This window comes from Bicyclus anynana, chromosome 7 (genome assembly GCF_947172395.1).
Source record: "Bicyclus anynana chromosome 7, ilBicAnyn1.1, whole genome shotgun sequence".
Taxonomy (NCBI): Eukaryota; Metazoa; Arthropoda; class Insecta; order Lepidoptera; family Nymphalidae; genus Bicyclus; species Bicyclus anynana.
Genome location: NC_069089.1, coordinates 6,692,699 through 6,715,572, shown reverse-complemented (window position 1 = coordinate 6,715,572; position 22,874 = coordinate 6,692,699). Strand labels below are relative to the sequence as shown.

General features: G+C 33.1%; 1 protein-coding gene across 1 annotated transcript in view; it reads right to left on the bottom strand.

Annotated features, from left to right (window-relative positions):
- LOC112043722 (elongation of very long chain fatty acids protein AAEL008004) overlaps positions 1–22,421 on the bottom strand; it is a 58,397-nt gene extending 35,976 nt beyond the window's left edge. Inside the window, exon 1 of the mRNA XM_024079253.1 lies at positions 22,263–22,421. The gene's annotated coding sequence lies outside the window, so the exon portion shown is untranslated. The remainder of the gene's footprint in view (positions 1–22,262) is intronic.
- Between the last annotated feature and the right edge of the window lie 453 nt (positions 22,422–22,874).

The following is a 22,874-nucleotide window of genomic DNA, read 5'->3' as shown; positions in this document are numbered from 1 at the left end:
TGTTTTATTGCTATAACTTTTTTTAACATTATGCTGTAACCGAATTCATCAGTTTATGAAACCGATGACTCAACTATATTTTTTCAATGACACTTTAGCCCTTGACTGCGATTTCACTTGATGTTCAGTGACGATGCAGTTTAAGATGGAGGCGGTGTAACATAGAAGAGCTAATTTTATTCCAGCCATCACTAAAACTAGCTATAAAGGTGGTAACTAACCACGACAGAAGCCACCGCCAATGAGGAGATCTTCAGACTAACCATAGTCACTGATATCGCTCAGCGAGTCGCAAAGCTGAAGTGGCAATGGGCAGCCCGCATAGTTTGAAGGAAGTTGGGGTCCCAAGGTGAGAGCGCAGTGTTCGTCGACTCCTACTGGACACCAAGCGGGTTGCAAGTAGCCACTGAATGTTGGTGGCTCGAGTCTGTTGTGTTTGGAAGAAGAGGCCTATATCCAGCAGTAGACGTCCATTGGCTGATAATGTTCATCATTATGACCCGTGCTGGGAAGCGAACCCAGGGTCTCTGTTGAGTATTTAATTGCATTAGAGATCTCGTCACCGTCCGAGCTGCTCATAGAAGAAAGACAATCTTAATATTTCATAGCCCGACCTAGGAAGTCTTAAACTCCAAAAACTGTGAATTGGCACCCCTGGTTCAACGCAGTGGGTTTATTGCGCATTGACAAGAGGAGGCAGTGCGGACAACGCATACACACGACGCAAGATTAGTTACAATAACGGCCCTGAGCGGCGGCCCTGTTCCACCCTACCATTATCACTGGCCGTGACTCTTCGGACAATAACAGCCGTATGTATGCCGTTACTAGTGCATTCGACCAAATTTTACTAGCAACACAAGAAGTTTCTTTCAAAAGATGGGTCATTTTTTTTAATTTATCACGTTCACTGCGTTACGAGAAATAATTTGTCGTATTTGAGATCCGGCCAGTGCGGCAGCTAATTATCCTTGTCTTAGTCCTGGTGGATAAACTAAGTTCCCGTACTCGAAAAAAAGAGAGAAGAGAGAAGAGAACTATATTATTGACATCCTTGCTTCATATATAGTCAGTTTCTCATAAAAGAATGTACGGGAAGAATTTTTGGGTAACGCACAGATATAAAATTCTTATCCACCACTCACCAATCTCACCTAATGGTAAGTGATGATGCAATCGAAGATGGAAGCGGGCTAACATGTTAGGAGGAGAATGGAAAACCCACCCCCCTTTTGGTTTCTACGTGTCATCGTACCGGAACGTTAAATCGCTTGGCGTCTAAGTTGTTTCCATTCGTACGAGAGTTTTTGGAGTTTACTGCTTAAGAATCGATTTTTCATATATAGCCCCCGGTATGAAAAAAATATGGGCAGTATAATTCGATGAACGAATGACAGCGATACGTTGTGCGCAACCTATTCTGCGCACCTTTCACAATGCGCTACCGTCAACAACGTGCAAATTTAAAATAAATTGATTAAAATTATAAGTAATCTATTTTATAGATAATATTCATTTTCAATTTTGGGCGTTGGAAATAGGCCTTCATTTAACTTCATACTATATTTGAAGTTAATTATAGGCCTATGAAAACGTCTTTTTTAACGACCGTTAAAAAACTCTCGTGCGAATGAGGGCTCTACGCTTATATTCATGGTTATTACAATGCGGTATTATGTGTTTTGAGGACGACTTCGTTTTATATTATGTGTAGAATATAGATTATCAAATGCCCTCCAGGTATAATAACCTTATGTTTTATGCTGTCGTAATATTTTATGTTTGTTAATTTGGGATCAAAGATCGATTGCAATAACAGGGCTCGGTGCACGTTAGCGTAATTAAGTTTAGGTTTATTTAAACATAAAATATTTCTATATATACTGTACTATAATAATATAAAAGTTGAAGTGTTTGTTTGTTTGATTGAACGCGCTAATCTCTGAAATTCGAATTGAAAAATTATTTCAGTGTTATTAAAAGACAGTTTTAGGATATATTAAGTGCGATAATTTTACGGGAGGGAAATTTCTCACGCAGTATTAAGTACTCGTAATATGCGTGAGATTTCCATCCTCCTTTTCCTAATTCAACTTTCCACCGTTTATACTATTTAAATATAAGAATGCCTGTAGTGTACTGTAATTTTATTTTTAATAAAAATACACTAATTTAAATTTTTGTAGAATTACTTTGCAATTGCACGTTGTAGAGTCAACATCTCCTGAGGAAGCTCCGGTTTCAGGGTGGAACGTAGGTACGTAGAGAGTATTTTGTCGGACCTGTGTGATGTTGTCGCATGGGTTCGTCGGATAGCAAAATAAATGAATTATATATTCTATGAATTAAACTTCTTCTTCTTCTTCTCACTATGCACTGATAATCGATCATGATTAAACCTTCAGCTTCAGTTACAACTTTTTCGAAAAGATAGTTGTCAGAAAAAGTGTTGGCATTCTTTATAGTAACATCCATCGAACGATTGTCTCTGGCATACGAAAAAACTCGATTTGCATTAAAACATTAGCGTAAAATGAAACCCGTTTCCTAACAAATATGCTGTCCTATTTGTGCTCTATCATTAATATTGCTAAAGATCTCTACCATTTGAACTCGTTTGAACAGTTAAATTAAAGTCAATATATCATTTAGATATTACCATGTCAAGATAATATTTCATGTCAGAAATGTAAAGTGACAATGTTTAACTCTCCTGACTTTACTCCGATGACGTATAAAATTTATTATTTTAACCTTCAATCAGAGCTGAGCAAAATACATTTAATTAAAATACAAAATGCATACTCAATTACTGAGTTACTTACATTGTATTTAAAATTTGAAACACAAGTTTTTAGAACAATATGTATTTCAAATACATTATTTTGACAATTTTTAATTAAAATACAAAATATTGTCAGGTGACATAATTCAGCCCTTACAATAGTATCGCTGTAAAAATGGAGTAACTTCTCTGCTCCTATTGATCGTAGCGTGATGAAAAGTATACTATAACCTGCCCAGGAGTATGAAGAATAATTGCACTAAGTTACATTAAAATGCATCGAGTAGTTTTTGTTCCTATAACGACAGACAGACAGAGACAAAAAATTTACTGATTGCATTTTTGGCATCAGTATCGATCACTAATCACCCCCTGATAGTTATTTTGGAAATATATTTCATGTACTTACAAAATTGACTTCTCTACAGATTTATTATAAGTATAGATATAGAGAATGCAGTGTCACTGCAATAATAGTGTAAAAATGGGATTTTCCAGTTTCGCAGCCAACTTGAAAATATGTGATCCTCGTTTAATAATATAGATTAGTCTCTTTGCGTGCGTCATCTTATTCCGTTCAATAAAACCGGATGCCCAAGAAAATTAAGTCGCGGAATAATTTTATACCTAGAGAGAAACTTATATATAGAGAAACTAAGGGGCATTTTTTTTTTCAAATAAATTAGGTAGGTGTGTAAGATTAAAATTTTGTTTAGAAAACCTAACCTATAAATCTGAAGAGTTTGTTTGTTTGGTTGAACGCGCTAATCTCAGGAACTGGTCAGATTTGAAAAATTCTTTCAGGGTTAGATAGCCCATTTATCGAGGAAGTCTATAGGCTATTTTATCCCCGTATTCCTGCGGGAACGGGAACCACGCGGGAGAATCCGCGCGGCATCTACAAGTATCATAATAAATAATATCACTAAGGTAATCAATTTCTCAAGAAATTTAAATTTATGGACAATATAGAGAATAATATAAATATTGGACTGAACTTTTGTGCAGCGTAAGTCGAGGATACACTGAAAATAAGGAGAAGGAAAAAAAATCTCCGAAACCGATTTTTTTATAAATTAAAATTGCGTTTTTAAATTTCAATTTAAATCAGGGAAAATGGTAGCATACACTTAATACACATAAAAATATATTGTAGGTAAAGTGTTTTTCAGATAGCATGGGTACGGTGACACTTGCCTTATGACGTTCATAATACGTACTATTATCGTGAATCGCAACAAAATTTCAAGAGTGAAACGAACTGTCACCCGCACCATTCTACATGAAACGAACTGTAGGTGTAATAGTCAGTACCTAGCTTGAAGGATTTTCCAATATTGATACAAGTCATTCAATAATACTTATCTTTTTTATACGTTTTAATAGTGATGAACTAAAAGATGGAAAATCCTAATCGGTAGGGCTGATGATTCTTTATACCTGGTTTAAAAGTATGAGACCGGCATTAAGATGAAATATAAAATACAACAAAACGTAAACTGGTATAAATATAAACTGATCGGAAAGTCCCTACAACGCTTGGAGCTGTTTTTAACACGTCAACAAATTCTTTTTCTTTTTTGCTTTTAATGTCTAAGAGCATTTATCTGTTTTTCTTCCTATTTATCTGTTTATGCTTTATTTACGCAAATATATAACTTTCCATTCAGATGACTTTCCTAGGTAAGTATACATTTAACTAATGGAAATTTAACTTTTAAATACAATCAATTAGGCAGACTACAAAAATGTGGTAAGTTTTCTAAATTAGGCTGGACTTTAAAAACAGCTGTTATGGCGTCTCTGTCAAAATTATTGATTGAATTAGTACATACCACTTTACTTATTTGACACCCTTTACATTTTATAATAGGTAAGAATAGCTAAGTGGCTCTATTTACGAGTACGATTATTTACCTACAAATACATACTATTACTGTTTAATTTTCCTTCTTGACCATTTTACAGTAATATATTTAATTCATCCATTAATGCAAACAAAAAAATATTTGCGAGAATACATCATTTAAAACGTAAATCTTATACTTTCAATATCCATGTAAATAAATTATTTTAATTTTCCGTTTGGCAATTCGGAGGCAGACTTATTCAACAATTAATCTGAGATCATTAAAATCGGTCCAACCGCGGTTCTTGAGTTATAAATGGTGAAATTAACGCGATTTTATTGTCTATTTGACAAGATGGCTGTTTTAATTTTCGTAATTTATTAAAAAAATATTGGTAGGTAAGTATTGCTTTCGTTGTAACTTTTGTAGATAAATAAGACGTTTTGGTGGATTTTGGTGGAGTGTTGTAGGTAAATAGATGTCAGGAAACAATCCATGAAATATTATACTCCTACAATAAAATTCTCTTTCAGAATTTAAACGTTGTATTACGTGAGTTTTAACTGTTTTTTATAGTTAAGTAATAAAATTCTCTTTATAAAACGAATGAAATGACTTAACTTCAATATAATAAACAACATACAATGTCGAGTCAATATCTCGCGAAAATGATCTACTTTCCGAATAAAACGTCGAGGTATTTTGTGGAAATAGAGTTAATGTACTAACTCGTCAGCTTATCGTGGAGAGGCAAAGTAAATCAATTATTCATTGTCCATAATTAACTTTCGCAAATTATCGACTGTTTCTATTAAATACCTATTCAGTGTGCTTCACCTGCATGCACAATAAGTCGAAACATTCCATAGTGGTATAAGTCTACACAATTTACCATATATGATTAATTATCTATCACATAACAATTAAATGCAACATATTTGAGATAATTAAACCGCACTTGTTAACTCAAAAGGAAAGAATTTGAATACCTATTGACGTGGAAAATTCTCCTTTGCCTTCATTCGCACGAGAGTTTGTTTAACGGACGTTAAAAAAGCGTTCAAATACAACAAATTCATTCCCAAGTATATATTCACACGACAGCGTTTTTAAAACACGACCTCTTATTAAAAGATTATTTTAAGAGGTCAATGAACACGACGCTTTGTTATCGAGCAGTGTTTCATTTTCAATTTTGGACGTTGGGAATAATACAATAAATTAAATTAAGAACGTAAACGCGCCAACGATGGGTTTAACGTATCGCTTTTTTAACTCTCGTGCGAATGAGGGCTTACTTTTGTTGAAAGAAAATTGAAAAATTCTTAGTAAATAAGAAAAACCAGGAAAACTAGACAAGACCTTCAAATCTTGATACAAGAAATTATAGTTATTATTATTAAGATTACAGTACTTAATAATAAAATTTCTAAAGGCCACATGATTCATAGTTAAAGGTTTGTTGCATAATGCATGCACATACTTAGTTGTAGCTTCGAACTGCGAAAAATCTATGATTTACGATTGGAAGGCATGCTTTTAGTACCTTTTAATAGTACCTCGCATTATAAAATCACAGCCAGTCAAATCGCTATAAACAATTTTATGGCGGATTGCATTCAATACGCTGGATACACATCGCAGAACGTTAAGTCAACATTTCCTGATGATGCTCCGATTTAGAGGTGTAACTAGCGCAGAGGATTGTCTGTCGGATCTGGGTGTCGTTGTGGCATGGATTCGGCGGCTTTTCGCGTGCACAATAAAGCAATTAGCAATGGCGGATTTACGAATATGCCGCCAGTAGGCTATTGAATTTTTGCAGCCCCTACTGAACTCTCAAATTCGATAGTCTCTTAGTTCGCAATCAATACAATTACCTTAAATTGTGTCAATAAAATTGCAAGCTTTAATAGTTTAGCAGGACTTTACAGAACGTACGTTACATTATTAAAATTATCCTTGCATTTTCTTTATTACTGTAAAAGGGAAAGATTTTTGGATCAATTTTGCCTTTAAAATCAGCCGAACTAGGTTACAGCCTACTTGGCCTACTGGTAAATCCACCACTGGTAATTAGTTACTGTTTGTACTGAACTTTCGAAAAGCAACGCCTGCTACTTCCTGTTTTTCTTATTTTTCTTGAAACGACAAATTAAAGACTTTCTGTAACAGTGTAGCCTCGTGATAGATATATGTGCACTGATATAAGGGGAAGCCTTAAATGACATCGTATATAGTAATTTTCAGAATAATTATTCTTGATTTTTTTCTAATCTAGACTCTTTAGAAAAATAAACAAATAAACAACAACAACGACAAATAAATAAATAAAGAATATTTTCGTTGAATCTTGAAATCTAATATTATATTATATTATCCTTCATAATTCATGCAATAAGGGGTTAAGCGTTGTATATATTTAACCGAATTTGACCAGTATGTTTTTTTTGTTCTATAGATTACAAAGAGAGCCTACCGATGGTATTTGAATAGATATTAATTTCCAGAATACAAAAGAATTACAATTTCAACTAATTTTGAATCTCACTATAGATTATCGAATGTTTAAACTTCTTGTTGCCTTGAACAGCCGATTTCATCACACATTACTAATCAATAAACAAATCATTTATAAATAATAATTCCATAAATCAAAATGTTTCCAAACCATTTTAAACATGAAAAGTTTCAAAAGTCATATTTCGAATTTAAAAAGTTAGCTCTGTTGCCAAAGCATTAAAAATTAACTGCTTTGAATAACAAAGATCATGTAGTAACTAGTGTTTGAACACGATTTTGTCTGCTTGGATTTATTAATTTCCTAAATAAATACGAAGATTGATACAATAAAATAAAGTTACTTTTCATCTATAGGTATATATTTAATATTGAAGAACCTCTAATATCTCCAATCCAGTTAAAGTCCCATTAAAGTCAGTTCATCCATTTCAGTGATTTGCCCAGACGAACGGGCAGACAGACATGAATTAAAAAAAAATCGTTTGTGTCATAATATCGTATCTATAAGCACTTGAGAAAAACACATTTATTTTAAAATCCCAGACAGTCACTTCAATTTTATTTATAAATATTGATAAGAATGATCAATGAAAATTGAGTAGATGTATATGATAAATATAAATCTGAGTGGAAGAAGGTACTACCTTAATTACTAGAACTATCCAGAACATTCGTAACTTGTTCAAATCGGATGTTCACGGAAGATTCGTCCAATGGGCCATCAAATTTGCATGTGCCGAAGCTTAGGCGTAATGGTTTCCTTACACTTCACAAGGCCAATGTGAAACAAACCAGTATTGGTAATTGGAGTTTGTTACGGGCAGGTCACATTCCGCCCACGGCCGTCATTAACGGAAATTCCTAGTCGATATACATACTCGTATATACTTGTGATATATATCTGTTAATAAATAAATATAAATTAAAATTAAAAAAATTATTAGCTAATTACAGCATTTTTTTTTTGTTTAATGACAGGTGAAGCCTTGACTGCTATCTCACCTTAGGTTCAGTGAAGATATCAGAATTTTTAAAATCTGTCCATAAATGACGAAATTATCGCTGGATACATAAAACAAACATATATACAGCCGAACGTAGAACCTCCTCCTTTTTGGAAGTCGGTTAAAAATGGTTTATGGATGGATGGAAAGCGGGCTTACTTGGATGAGGTACAAAAAAGGTCGGTCACATTCAACATGGAAAAGGCAAACGCAATATTTTTTTTTTTTTTTTTTTTTTAATTTATTTAACGGCCTTGGATACAAGTCCTTATAGGCCCTGCTTTAAATATTACAATTTTTCTTAAAAATAATACAAAGCACTTAAAATTATCGTCGTCGTCGTCTAAATATAAATTTACTACTGTATTTTACAATTTTTCTATTGTGTTACTAATGAAATCTAAAACAGGCTTATAAAATAAATGGTTCCTCAACAATTCCTTAATGTGGCGGGGATCACACTTAATTTCGTTTTCTTCCTTTACTAACTCTATCGAACTTGCTAATATTATTCTTTGTATACCAAAAGCTGAACACTTGAAAATTATGTGATTGATATCTGCGTCGTCTTTTTTACAGTACATGCATTTGTTATCTTTATAAATTTTTAATTTGAATAAATGGCTTGGCACTAAACAGTGACCAAACCTTAGTCGGTTTATTATTGATATGAATTTTCTTGAATCCCAACTCATTTTGTTATACCATGGCTGCACCGGTATTTCATTTTGTATGTCTGCGTACCAAGATCCTTTACTTTTACTAGTTTCTTTCCAAAGTTCATGCCAAAGCAACTTCTGTCTCTTCTTCACTTCATGATAAAAGTCTGTAAATGGAGTTTTGATATTGTCTGAACAATCTTCATTAAACAATCCTTGTCTTGCTACAGAATCAACCAGTTCATTGCCCGCTATACCTCTGTGGGAGGGTACCCAGACAAATTCTACGTTCATTCCAGTTTTTCTTATGTCTAGTAATACATTTTTAATTTGAAAAATAATGTATGAAGACTTATAACTAAAATTGAAATTGTTAATAGCTAAAAGAACACTTTTGGAATCTGTTACTATAATACAATTATTTACACTATGTAAAATTTCCTCTTTTATATAAGAAATTGCTTTTAAAATTGCAAAAGATTCCGCAGTAAAAATACTACATCGAGAATTTAACTTAAACGCTTTACTAAATTTTTTTTGTGGATCATAGAAAGCAGCACTTACAAAGTGCTGATTTTTAGATCCATCTGTATATAACTTATAATAATATTTACAATTTTTATCAATAAACATCCGGAAGTCTATGTTTGACGTAATATTCAACAAATGAATTTTATTTTTCATAATCAAGCTCTCAAAGGAGCAAGAGTACATGGGCCAGGCGTTACTAACATTTATGTTAGTGGCAATATTATGCATATATGTCATAATAATAGATATGGTAGGTTGTTTACCTGCCAAAAGTGAATTTGCAGTCGCTTGTAAAGATTCAGTTGTAGATTTAGTTACAGTTAGTAGACTATTTGGAAGCAAAAGTTTGTTCACTATTGAAGAGCTCGACGATAGAGCTTTCAAACAAAATCTTTCAGCTAAATATATGCGTCTTACAATTAAAGGAGAAATACAAGTCTCTACTTCCATTGAATTAACAGGTGTAGAGCGCATAGCCCCACTTATTATGCGCAAGCCAATGTTTTGAATAACATCAAGTTTTTTTAATAATGTGGAATTGGCTTGCATATATGCAAGGAAACTATAATCAAAGTGACTTCTGACCATGCTTTTATATAATAGAGATAGGACTTTAGGATCAGAGCCCCAAAACGTTCCAGTCAAACATCTCAATAAATTAATGCCTTTTATCGCATTTTTGCTAATATAATTAATATGTCTGTCAAATTTTAATTTATTATCGATAATTACACCCAAAAATTTCTTTTGATTTACAAATGGAATATCTGTACCATTATATTTGATGTTATTCCCCACTGGGCTGCCAAAAATCATACATGAACTTTTGGAAGTATTGATATTTAATTTTAACAAATTTTTATAATAAGACTGCAACTGGAACAGTGCAGAATTAATAGTATTTTCAGCTATTTCTATATTTCTATTTACACTATACATTAACAAGTCATCCGCAAATTGTAAAATTTTAACATCTCCTAATAAAAAATTTTCAATTTGTGAGGTGTATAAATTATACAAAATTGGTGACAATGCTGAACCTTGCATAAGACCTTTACTAGTTTGGTTTATCCCATGGAGTATATTATTGTACTTAACATAAAAGTGTCTATTATTAAAAAAATTTGAAAGCCATTTTAACATTTTTCCAGGGATACCGATTTCATGAAGACAATTGATGAGCTGGTTTAAGTCCACATTATCATAAGCCCCCTCTATATCCAAAAATATACATACTGCTGTGGATTTAGACAATTGACAATTCTTCATATCATATATAAATGAAGTTATACTCTCTGATGCGCTTTTACCTCTACGGAAACCATATTGAAAACCTGGTAATAAATTATTAGTTTCTACAAAGTAGTCCAATCTTAGTTTAAGCATTACTTCAAACAATTTTCCTATGCAAGAAGTCAGCGATATAGGTCTGTAAGAATTGCAATCGTCTTCAGGTTTATCTTGTTTCAAAATTGGTATTATACATTGAATCTTCCAACTCTCTGGAATACATTGAGAAAGCCATAACTTGTTAAAAATATTAAGTAAAGCTATTTGACCTGCTTTATGTAACTTTTTAAACATTATATAAGGAATGTCGTCTAATCCTGGTGCAGATTCCTTTCTTGATTGAAGTGCTATATTGAATTCTGCATAGGTGAATGGATTTAGTAGCCACATGGAATTTTCATTGTCATTGTTGTATTCAAAAACAGAGTTGATTAAGTTTGTGTTATTATTATTCTGTTTAAGTTTTGAGATGAAATTTGGAATCCATACATCATTTTTAAGTTTCGGTTGGTTATTTATTCGTTTAAATCTTTTCATATAATTCCATATATAAGTTATAGGAGTGTATCTATTAAATGATGAACAAAGTTTATTCCAACTATCTTTCTTTGCTTTTTTAATGATTATTTTTTTAAGTGCATCTATTTTTTTATAATTTATATAATTTACCATTAACCCTACTCGCCTATATAATTGTAAAGCCTCTTTGGAATTTTTAACTGCTACAGCACAATTTTCATCCCACCAAGGAGCGGGAGCTTTAATAGTTCTTGGACCCTCAAATTTAACAAGCGGAATACATTCTTTTTTTTAAAATGTTCAAAATTTCACAAAATTTGTTATATGACTGTAAAGGATCTAGTTCATTAAATGTCATATATTCAAAATACTCCTTGGATTTCTTAAAATATTTATCCCAATCTGCTTTATTATATAAAAATTTCTCTACTTTATCATTGACAGAATATTTAGATGGAATTAAGTTAATTTTTGTGAATGTGGGATAGTGGTAACTACCCAAAGTGTCTACACCTACTGTCCATTCACATAACGGAGCGAGCACTGGGCTCACTCCAGTTATGTCAATAGCAGAACTATTTGCATATGGTCTCTGAAGTGTAGTAGACCTACCAGAATTTAATATGCACAGATCCTGTTCATCAAAAATATCAAATAGGCTTCTACCCCTTGAATTTGTACTATGGCAACCAAAAGAAATATGATGTGCATTAAAGTCTCCTGCTACTAAACAGGGCTTTGGTATATCACTGATGATACTTTTAAGTCTATTGATTTTACATTTATTTTTATTTTTAGGTGGACAATAAACACAAAGTATTGATAAGTCACCAACATTGGTTCCTAAAGAAATTGCTATGGATTGAACATCTTCATAAAATTTTGTTTTCAGAAGTTTATATTTAAATGTATTTCTTAATAAAATACCTACACCACCATGTTCATTCTTTGCATTTTTTCCAACAAAGTTATAGCCTGGGATTTTTACAAGATTACTAGAGTTTTTAAGCCAAGTTTCATTTAATAATAAAATATCAATATTTTCCTGTGTTAAAAATGTTTTTACTAAGGGTTTTTTATTATTAATACTCTGAATGTTATGTTGAGCAATAATGAGCTTTGAAGCCATTAAACTTTATTCAAATGTTTCAAAAATGCTTCTTTAATTTTACTTGTGCTTTTTATGTCATTTGAGTTTCCTATAGTAACTAATGTATTAATTATTGCGGATAATATTTTTTTATTATTAATGATATCTGAATAAGAAATATCTAAATTTTCTTGTGTGTCTAGTTTAGATTGGTGGAATTTTTGCTGTATTTGTTGAGGCTTCGGGAGAGTAGGAAAATTAACACTATTAATTTCAATTACCTTAGCATAAGATTGTTTATTTTTTTCTAATCTCGCTGCCTTTATAGGGCAAGTTTTGGATATGGCTAAGTGAGCTCCACCACAATTACTGCACTTCAATGTATCAGCCGTGCATGCTTTGTAGTGGTGTTCACCAGCACAGCGTGAACAGACCTGTATATTTTTGCATATTTTCCCATAGTGATTAAATCTCATACATTTAAAACATTGCATTAGTGGAGGAATATATGTATAGACCTTATAACGCCAATTGTCTAAATATATATATTGTGGTAAAGTTGTTCCTGCAAAAATTACACTAATAGTTGACAAAGGAACAACATCGTCTACAACCTTTTTCATGAATCGTCTTACACCAATAATCTCACACTCTGAAGAAAGTTTATTAAATAGTTCATGGTTACTGGACTCTTTAGGTATAAACCTGACAACCCCCACCCTCTCCACAGAAGATGCCGGGATGAAGGCACGAAGATTGTAAACCGTTAGGCATTCATGTTTGAGAAAATCATTGGCTGCTGTTGCTTGTTTGAATACTAACATTATTTTGTTAGCATTAATGCGCCTGCTCTCATAGATACCTTTTACTTGTTTAAAGTATTTGGACACAACTAATGGGTTTTTGTTCCCCAATTTAATTTCCGCCTCACTGCTTTCCACAAACACTGGGAATTCCGCGTTAGTGCTATTATCCGTGTAGGCTCTGCTATAACCTGCCTTTATATAGGGTTTATATTTTAAACTCTCGTCCTCACCAGACTTATGCACTTTACGTTTTTTTCTGTCTAGCCTTTCGTAGGCATCACCATCACTGTCTGACGGCATTTTGCCTGATTTAATTTACATTTGTACACTTTATTTCACACGTATATTACTGAAAAAGTTTTAAATTAAAATTTTCAATTTTAAAAGCGCGCTTCTCGATTCCCGCCAAAAAACAAAATGCCAAACGCAATATTAAGACAAGTAGCACCAAGAAGCGAACTGTCACTGTAAAGTCTTTCAACTATCTTTTTACTCTGTGTGTCATTGCCACAGATGAATAACTTGTTAAACCTACACCACAGATATATAACTTATTAAGCTAAGGGTGTGATTAGGGTTTTGCGTTATTTATTGTTAGCAAATAATTTAAATTGAGCTAATTTATTTTGACATTATATCTTGAATAATTGTGTCAATTTTAAATTCACTTCAAACCTCAACAAAAAATGAATGATGATTTACGGCTTTAAAGTAAAAAGTTCAGTAAGATATGATTTGCTAGATTGCAAGCTATCGATAAAACATTAGATTATTTGTGGTCATGGCACTCTATGGTCTGGTCACAGCTTGTATGAAAGTGGCCGACCTCCTTTATTCTACACACACCATATACTCATCGTGCGGTACTTCAAAAACATTTTAAGAATGGTACTCATTATGGTTCCTTAAAAATTAAGTGTTGTTAAAACTACCTAACGGTAAACAACCTATTTGGAACCTACTAGCAATTTGGTAAAATTTTAAGCGCCCAATGTGTTATTAGGATAATTTTGTAACTGGAAACCAAAATTAACTGAACGAAGCACCTCTCATTCGGGAGACCGTTTACATTGCGAAACGATGTAATAACCGCGGCGAGGCGTTGCAACAGTACACTTTGCGCCGCAAAGTGCGTGCGCTTCCAAACGAATTCGAAAAGCAATGAACGTTACGGAAGTTCAATGTCACATACACAAAAGAACAGCGTTGTTTACGTTTGACGGACAACGTAACCAAATCATTGTATAATATGTAGATACAATTAACGAGTTACGAGAGTGTGTGGTGGCCATAGCTTCGTTATTGACGTGACAACGTCTTATAATTCGATGGAGCCGGCTGCACACTCGAAAAAAGATGACGTCATACGTCGTTCCCTCGCTCTAGAGTTGCCAACGTTTTTTCACAAGAAATTACTTTAATCCTTTATGTATTCTGGTCTATGAAGATTATTGAACAGTATTTAAGAAAAACGAACATTTTCTTTTGAAAAATTAACTGAACGAAGCACCTCTCATTCGGGAGACCGTTTACATTGCGAAACGATGTAATAACCGCGGCGAGGCGTTGCAACAGTACACTTTGCGCCGCAAAGTGCGTGCGCTTCCAAACGAATTCGAAAAGCAATGAACGTTACGGAAGTTCAATGTCACATACACAAAAGAACAGCGTTGTTTACGTTTGACGGACAACGTAACCAAAACGTTGTATAATATGTAGATACAATTAACGAGTTACGAGAGTGTGTGGTGGCCATAGCTTCGTTATTGACGTGACAACGTCTTATAATTCGATGGAGCCGGCTGCACACTCGAAACAAGATGACGTCATGCGTCGTTCCTCCGCCGTTCCGCTCTACGGTTGCCAACTTTTTTTACAAGAAATAAAGTATATTCTGATCTATGAAGATTACTGAACAGTATTTTAGAAAGACGAACATTTTCTTTTGAAAAATGCAACCGTTCTATCAGTATGTTCTTACGTTGGCACGTTCAACTATAGTCAGTAAACCGACTTTACAGACAACCGTTATTAAAAATGGAAGCATCCTTCATTGGTTGTAACTATAATTTTTATTTTAAGCAAGCATTTTTGTTTCTTTTGAGAGAAATCTGTACCCTGGGCCTCCCCAACTAATTTTGACACTACTTGGGTTACTCCAAGGTATGCTACGCCATTGGTATGTATTCGTACTTTACCAAAATACAGATAAACATTAACCTTTAGGCATGTCGCTCCCCTAATAAGAGCAAGGCTGCTTAAAAAGTTGTTTTCCCTTAACACTTGAAATACCAAAATTGGTATTCGCAAAACGCGAATAAGTACCTTACTTTTAATTAACCATTATTATTTACTGGAAATTTTTGTAAAACACTCAGTTATCATAGGTTAACCGAGTGTTATACTGCATATAATACCTAGATGTAATAGATACAGAAGGTACTTCGTTCCAGAAATAGAGAAATAGGGTATGCACTTAGTAAATAGAACAAAATACTATAATAGTTAAGTAGTCCTTGTTCGTAATTTTATAAACGTTGAAAGTTTGTCATTACTATGGATTATCGATGACGCTTTGGGAGTTAATAGGTTCCTTAGGTCCAGATCCTTAATAAGAAATATATATCTACCAATGTGTATTTATTAGGAACTGTTAAGATGTAGAATGCCCTATCGGCGTCTGTGTTTCATGACACTAATAATTTGAGTACCTTCAAGGCAAAAGTGATAGGCATCTTGTAGGCAAGCGCGCTTCATTGCTTTCCATTAGGCATGATTGTCAAGCACAAATGCGCAAATAAAAAATGCGCTTTAATTATTATTTATTTTTAAACATTTAAGGTTAAAAAGAGTAATTGAAATTTATATTTTAATTCATTCGAAACGCTTGGAATAATCTATTCGATTGCAAACTAATTACAGTTGTACTTATGCAATAAAACACCACCTACTCAATCTTCGATACATATATTTGCATATATACTTAAAGTCGATGCTCTTAATACTGGTACCAATATTACAGACACGTTGTATATATATTGTATCTAAGTATCTACTCATATTTTTTTATTACTAGACCCGTGCATTATGATCAATTAGTATTTCATCATTATTTAAACGTTCTACAATGTAAATAATAATTAATCTCTCACATCGATACTTACCTACACTACATTTTCTATAGCAATCATAATTTATGTATTCGGTGGAAATAACTAGTGTAGCCCGCAACGTCATCGACATGAAATTCAGATTTTCACAAACCCCTACGGTAGAGACCCCAAGTAGGGAAGAATAAGTAAATACCAATTCGTTAAAAGCGTTTCTATGGTTAGCTCGGACAAACAGAGAGACAGACAAAAATTTAAATAAAGATCAATAAAATGTGTTCCACGCTGCCCTTACCAGGGGGTGAGGTACCTCTGGATAGCAAGGCTAACAAATCCTTTATGTTAAATTTTAGGCAAAAAGCGTCAACTATTGGGTCACCTGATGCATTGTCATTTTAAAACACAATGTATCTTATTATGTTTTACTTTTATCTCTAATCTCTATCAACATAAGGCTTAGGGTTGGATAGGGGTTTTGACTCCTTAACAATCATTATCATAAATTATTATAACCGGTACCGAAAGAAAGATTACCCCACCAACTTCCCAACTAAGAATTATAACTGAACATTTCTTAGTAGAAAGAAAAAATAGCCTGACTCCAAATATGCTAAACACGGAATCAATGGGGCTGCTTTAACTCTGTATGAAATATTTTATTTCCCTAATCATAGTCGAATGTATTCAGTATGTACATAAAAAATAAATATATTTAAATTCCTTGGCAGAATTTAAAAATGCCTTCGCCGCTCTTTTGTTAGAGTTAATATACTTGTTATGATCTGATGTTTACGAGATTGCACGTATGTGTCATATCGTTAACGTTACAAAAATAAGTATTTATTTACTTATATATTTTTTCATAGATTAGTTAAAAGCTTTCGTAAAATACACCAATGATTTGTAAGTAAGTTATTAAAATACTTATCCGGTTTTACAATGTGTTTTGTCAACGTGTATGTACAAAATTAAATAAAAGGGGTTGGAAATTGTCAAAAAACCAGAATTTAAAAATGGTGTTTGATACTGACGACTCTTGGATTTCCCCAACCCCTAAAATTTTACTATATTTTGACTTTTGATCGTAAGGTTACTATAGTTACAATATTGTCCATATCCATCTTTAAGCAGAACGTATATTTCTATAAGAACCTTGTGCCGAATTAACCCGTGTGAGTATAATAAATATATTATTTTAGGTATGCAATTTGGTCAATGACTTTTGTAAAAGTATCAGAGCATTAAAGCCTTCATTTGTTGCGAAATGTTGACCATAAAATATTTTTTCGCTATGAACTTTATTGTTGCATGGATGAATCTATTGATAAGATTATATGATATCATATTTTTAATGGTTTCGTAGTTTCTTTATTCGTAATATTAAATGCCACGGCCAGTGTGATGTCTGTTATTACTACTGACTTGAAATTATTAAAAATAACAAATATTAAATGTTATTATCATAACCTACAGGTAGGTAGGTATAAAACCATATTTGTAGTGAGTGATTTGCAGCTGTCCATTGAGAAAAATATAATCAGATCTTCACTCATGATTAATGATCGTTTGTATTAAAATATATTATGTTGGAAATAGGTATAACGATTTACAGGTATAACGTACACATCCTACGATTGTATGATAAAGATAAAATTAATTATGTAGGCAACATAACGAACATGTATTGAATTTTTGTAGAGCAATGTGTTTGTAAAATATTATGTATACAAAACAGTGAGACAGAATATAATATGCTAGAGGATTCCCGCCACATAGTCCGCCTGAAAATCATTTTTTTTTTTCAGAAATCTCGCTTAGTCGTGGATAAAAAGTATCCCATTTATTAATCTAGGATTTAGGATCTAATATATATATTTATCCCAGCCAAATTCAATTAGTAGTTTTGGCGTGAAAGTGTAGTAAACATCTTTCAGTAAGATATATTTTAGCCTTTTCAGGAAAAGGTGTAATACTTATTGCAAACATTAGAATTATTGTCGAGATGTGCTTTTGCACGTTAACGGAATATTCATTTCCTCCTAGCAGCTGTAATTATAAGTTTATCAAGCGCGTTTTGACAGTATTACAATTATAATAAACGTGTTAAACAAAGCAAAAAAGCTTTTAGCTTATGGCGTTTACACACTGGTGATTTTGCGGACGATTATCACGTCTCGCGTTGTAGATACTAGTTTAATATTAACCATATAGTAAACTGGTACTGGTATATTCTGTGGCCTCGCTTCTAACTCGTTCGTAAGTGTGGATACAACCTTAAGTATGTATAAATGATATGATCTTTAGACCTGTTAGATTTTTTGTTACGCTAGTTTTTATTATGAGAAGATAATTATTAATTAGTTTAAACAGATATTAGGTATTATGCAAAAATTACCTAATCTCCACTTTGTTATCCATACTCAATGATAGTTTTATACTGTAGATATGTTACGTGCCTACAAAATCACCGCAAAGTGATCCGAATTTAGCTGACACCAATGAGCGCACACATGTATTTAATTCCACAATCTTGTCTTTAATTCCATTATACATATATATAGTTCCATTATATATATAGTTTATTTAGAAAATATTTAGGTAAGTATTATTAGTTTAAATTACGTTCGTTCTTCAATAAGCGACTAAATGAAATTAAGACAATTATTCACATTTGTCCGCCTCAGTTTTGATGTGCTAGTGTCCTCTATCATTGTCCTTACTAATATTATAAATGCGAAAGTAATTCTGTTTGTCTGTTTGTTACCTTTCACGGCAAAACAACTTAACTGATTTGGATGACATTTGGCATGGAGATAAATTGGACCTTGGAGCAGAACATTGGTTACTTTTTATTCCGGAAAAATCTATGGTTATCAGCCGAACGAAATCGTGTGTTTCCGCTAGTGTAGAATTAGATTTTTTCATCCTCTCAAGAGAGCAAACTGGTCAAAGATCACCACTGTATGTAAATATGGAATAATTATAAACTTGACCGATTCAGTAACTTTTTTAACATAGTCGGGGGATAGTTTAATTAACAATAAAGGTAATTAACTAATTAATTACAGTTAAAAATTTATTTTTTGCAGGTATACAGGCAAGTATCTACTTGCCTGTTTATTTCATTTGTATGTGTTTCTTTGTTTGTTTGAAATAAATATATAAATCGGATTACAAAACATTTGTTTCTAAAAATTCAAAGTAATGTTTGCTCTATAAACGTTCCCAAATCACTCCTCCTATTCTACGGAGGTTTCTGGCCAAAGAAAGAAATCCATTTACTCCGTAACATTGCAGCGCACGTTGAATTCAGCCAGTAATACCTTTTTACCCGACTGCAAGAATGGTTATGTTTTTCGCGCGTATCTTGTATGTATGTATGTATGTATTTATGTAATATTCTTTATTACCTCATATCTTCCAAACCACTGGACGGATTTTCGTAATTAAGATATCGTTATTATATACGTACGTTTTGTATGTTGAAATATTTGTTGTTTTTCACTAAAACATGTAAAATAAGCACATATTTTAATGCGTTTTTAATACTAGCAGACGTCCGGGACTTTCTCTTTTACTTTTAAAAGAAGTTCCCCTTCCCATTTTTAAAGATGATATTTCAAAAAATCCTGTGAAAGTCTGTATCGTAAATGCAACCTACTATCTAGCTAAGCTTTTTATCTTCAGGAGTTATAGTTAGCATTGGTACTTTATCAGTCACTTATCCTTGTAAAAGTCTCTTTAAATTATTAAGATTAGTCATCCGATCCGAGCCTTACTCAATGTTTAAAAAGGTCCTTGTCAATTAACCAAGTAGACACTATCAAATTGATCTCGACTAAAGGCTCTCTTCAAAGGCTTTTTATAAATCACAAATAATCTTGTTATACAAGTTGTACCTATATTTGTGTGTGTGTGTGTGTATTAATTAAATAAATACATAGTTTCCACTTTGCTAGTGCATGTGCACTGGTACAAAGTACAGGTTACTGAGCGGCTGAGTGGTTTTTGAAGTCTAGTATGTGGTGTTTTGTTTTAGTTTTGCTTCTCATTTGGTTCATCCTTGATTTCAGACGTAAATAGCATGAGCGTGGCGCCAGTATTACAATTACGTCTATTTCTATACCAGATTCCAAAGTAGTTGAGGTACGTCAGTTGCTTTTTTACCAGACTAACGCTTTAGCATTTTATATTTTCTTAATAAATCGACTCTAGTCTGTCTTTATTAGTGTTAAGTTAATTATCATTAGCAACCCATGCGAGTTGCGAAGCTGAAGTGGCAATGGGCGGGGCGCATAGTTCGAAGAGCCGATGGACGTTGGGGTTCCAAAGTGCTGGAATGGTGACCCCGCACTAGTAAGCGCAGTGTTGGCCGACCCTCCACCAGGTAGACTGACGACATCAAGCGAGTCGCAGGGATTCGCTGGATTCAGGTGGCTCAGTATCGTGATGTTTGGAAGTCCCTACAAAACGACTATGTCCTGCAGTGGACGTCCATCGGCTGATATGATGATGATGATGATGATGATCAACCCATATTCAGCTTACTGCTGATCTCGAGTCTCCTCTTAAAATGAGAGGGATTAGGCTAATTGTCCACCACGCTGGCCCAATGCGCATTGATAGACTTCACACACGCAGAGAATTAAGAAAATTCTCTGGTATGCAGGTTTCCTAACGATGTTTTTCCTTAATCGTTTGAGACACTTGATATTTAATTTCTTAAAATGCACACAACTGACAAGTTGAAAGTTCATGCCCTGGACCAGATTCGAATCCACAGCCTCCAGAATCGGAGGCAGAGGTCGTCCAATGGCTATCACGGCTCTCAGACAGTGAGTTAATCAAAAATAAAAAGCTTCAAAGTTTTTACTAAATCGCGCAGCATACCTCATCGTCTACAGAGTGACTATCTTTAGAATCTTATAAACAAGATGTAACATTTTAGGTACACCAAGAAAATTGACGTCGCATTCAAGAATCGACCCATATACCAGTCTACCTTAACTTTCATATGCATCATTTTAGATTCGCTACGTTTGCTTTTGAATCCATACATCAGTTGACATATCCGGGTCAAGAAAATTTTAGATCTGTGACAAGTATAGAGTTTTAGCGCACTCGGGGATAGTGTAGCTTCACAACAGTGAACGAATTTTTCAGAGCCTATTCAAAACATACAAAAAAACAATCAAATCTTTCCTCTATATAATATTATATATAGTAAAAATTACATACTAGCTATTGCGTTAATCAGTTTTTGAACTAAAAACTGATTACCGTAAATGACCTATGATAAATCCAAAGACCACTTAGGTTCTTGATAATAAAAGCGAAAAATTAGGAAAATCCTCTATTTGAATTTAGAAAGTAACCACATAGCAATAGTTACACCCTAACAAAGCTAACTATTAATGAAAATCAGATTTGTAACTGGAATAATTTAACTTAAAACGACTTTATGGGTGGTTATAAAAATGTTTTAATGATCTTTAAGGGCCTTTTGTGGGAGTAATACAATTAGCATCAGCAGAAAAAATCTCATTATAGGAAAAATGCGCTTTACTATTTTTTTATTTCAACTTACATCTCGATTTATAGCATATTTATAGTTTTCTAATTAAAAAGTAGGCTCTATTATTTTAGTACATATTATTAATTAAACAAAAAATCATTTAATTAAACATTAAAATTAAGCAATCGGGAGTAATTTCTATCGTGTGTTTTGGTTTTTGGAAAATTGTAATTTTCCATCATCTTCATCTGGAGTACCTGCCTACAATCTACCGAGTATTGTATCCACATCTCATTACAACCTTTTGAAAAAACTCATCTGGAATTCCGATATATATGCATTAAGCATATATAAAATTTTCTAATGAAATAGTTGGCTCCATATAACATTATCGTACATCTTATTAATTAAACAAAATAAAAATTTTCATTCACAATTTAAAATTAATAAATCTGTAGTAATTTCTATCGTGTGTTTTGGTTTTTGGAAAATTGTAATTTTCCATTATCCTCATCTGGAGTAATTGCCTATAAACTAACGAGTATTGTATCCACATCGCATTAAAAACTAAAAAACTCACCTGGAATTCCACCGCAGCACAAATAAAAAAGTCACTGAAATTCACTAGAATACCAACTTTTCGTTTCAAGGGCCAACAGTCGAGATTGTTAACTTTCGTAATTTTACCGGCAGTGTGCGGGTCACTCACGGATAAACTTGCAATGAGCGCGCGGCGCTATCAACCGCCTATATATCTTGATCATTGTGACGTCATACGTACTACGATAACCAACTAAAACACCAAAAAACGTGCTATATCTATTTTCCTGAGTATTCCGGTCCCATATATTTTTTATAGTACTGTGCCCTTATTAAATAATAATGTAAATAATTAGTTTATTATTTTCTGCCGCCACGCAATATTGTTCTGTTATGATTTGATCATTTGATCTTGATCATTGTGACGTCATACGTGCTACGATAACCAACATTAAAACACCAAAAAACGTGCTATATCTATTTTCCTGAGTATACTGGTCCCATATATTTTTTATAGTATTGTGCCCTTATTAAATAATAATGTAAATAATTAGTTTATTATTTTGTGCCGCCACGCAGTATTGTTCTGTTATGATTTGATCATTTGATCTTGATCATTGTGACGTCATACGTATTATGATAACAAACATTA